Below are 2,308 nucleotides of genomic sequence, written 5' to 3'. Positions count from 1 at the left end.
CCAACCCCTAATTTTCGAAAATTGTATACTTATCCCTAGAGTTTCAAGTTTACTTGTTTATTATTTTAATATGATTTAAAATTTAAATAATTAAAACCTGATAAACCCTACCCTTTTTCAAAAATTAGAAGGATAAGGGATTAGGATTAAATTTGAATTATTTAAATTAATTGTTTAATTGGTAAATAACTATTTAATCCATGAAAATAAATTATTTAATTAATTGTTTAATTGGTAAATAATATGATTTAAATTTATTTAGTAAACTATTTAATTACGTAAAAGATTAAATCATTATTTAGTCTAAAATTAATTATTATTAATTGTTTAATTCGAAAGATTAATTTTAAACCCTAGTATTTTGAAAATTTTAAAATACACCTTATATATATATATATATATATATATATATATATATATATATATATATATATATAAATTTAAAGTTTAATATATTATATGCATAAGATAAGTCAAACAAATCGCTAGTACGCCTCATTCACGAAGCCATACTATAGGGGGTATAAGGAAGCGGCCTATAAAATGGCCGTTGAATGGGTGTCTACTCTCACCCACCGCCCCCTTGTGTGGTGGAGCGTCGTTAGTCGAATAGATTTGATAAGACATAACCTCTTAAAAGTATGATGCTATTAAAGTAATAAAACCTTTTTGTAACACCTGTTCCAAGTATTATTTAAATTATCTAAGTTTTTAGGGTTTTGTGCTTGGACTCGGCGAGTTGCGGAGCTCCAAATCGTCGAGTAGAGGTTATTATGAGAACGCATGACTTCGGATCTACTCGACGAGTTGGAAGGCCTGACTCGACGAGTAGGCATGGTAAAGAGAAACCCTAATTTTTAGGGGTTTGTACCCTATTTAAAGAACTTATGGCTCATTTACAGCCTCTATCATCATTCCTACAGCTAGAGAAAACCCTAGTTTGAGCCTTGCACCTTCTTAAGAGAGAGAGAGAGAGAGAGAGAGAGATAGAGCTTTTGAGAGTGATTTTTGGTGTGATTATGAAGATTTTGGAGCTTGAAGAAGAAGGAGCAAAGAGGGAAGCAGTAGATCCGACATCTACTCTGTATTGGCGACCATATTGAGGTATAAAGTCACTAACTTGACCTTTGGTTGCTTAGATCTCTTTTCTTGGAAGTAAATGGTCACTTTTGGTGCCAAAAGGGTGTCATACTCGGATTTGGACTTATCACAAGGATATGGTTCTAGATCTGGACATTTCTAGGTCCTTAATGACATAAAGTTGCTCACTTTATCCAGCTTAGGACCTTTCCATGAACAAAAACCTTGTAGGAACCCTAGTTTTGGTGTTTTAGCCTTGTGAGGCATTGCATGCACGTAAAGTTTGCAACTTTATGTGGTAACTGCACTAGGAGAAGTTGGATCTAAAGTTTGGGACCTTGGATCCCTCTGGAAAGGACTGAACACAAAAAGGACTGAAGGAACTCGTCGAGTCCCTTAGTCGACTCGACGAGCCGGGTAGGGTTTACCCGTTTTCGAGATTCTGAATGAGTGTAATGAAGGATTAGAGTTTTGGTATGCACAAACTTTTGGTCTTTTGGACATTTGATGAACTCGACGAGATACTTAGGTGACTCAGCGAGTTGATTCAGGATTCAGTGGAATGGACTCGGAAGGAACTCGACGAGTTGCTGGATGCACTCGACGAGTTGAGGTCAACATGGACTGTTGATCTTGACTATTGACCTTGACTTTGACCATGGTTGACCAAAGTTGACTTTGAGGATAATATTATGGTATTTCGGGATTGTGACAAGTTAATCACATGATGATTATAGGCAGTTGAGTTGGAGCAGTGTGTGGGATTTATCTGATCTTAGCTTGTCAGTTCAGCATTCGAGAGGTGAGTCTTCTCACCATACCAATGGGTCTAAGGCACCAAGGCCGTCCCATTCTATGATATGTAGATTATCGATTGGTTATGCGTTATGTTAGTATGACATTGCATGGAAGACCCCGGGGGTTCCCGAGGCAGTAGACTAAGACCATGTAGGGGTTCCCATGGCATTTGGTGTAAGACCTTGGAGAGTGTCCATGGTATCCTAGTATATTTGCATGTATAATTTGTATGATAATTGCTTGGTAGTGAAGACCATGTGGGGGTTCCCATGGCAGGTAGTTAAGACCATATGGGGGTTCCAGTGGCACTAGGTGTAAGACCCTGGAGGGTTTCCATGGCTTCCTTATATGTTTGTAGGCACGGCTTTTGTGGTTTATGTAGCTTTTATAGCTAATATGTTTATGTGATTATGTAGATTGTCTGGGATAT

This window comes from Lactuca virosa, chromosome 5 (assembly GCF_052849685.1).
Source record: "Lactuca virosa cultivar CGN04683 chromosome 5, Lactuca_virosa_CGN04683_v6, whole genome shotgun sequence".
NCBI classification, from domain to species: domain Eukaryota; kingdom Viridiplantae; phylum Streptophyta; class Magnoliopsida; order Asterales; family Asteraceae; genus Lactuca; species Lactuca virosa.
Note: the sequence above shows the minus strand (reverse complement) of the source record.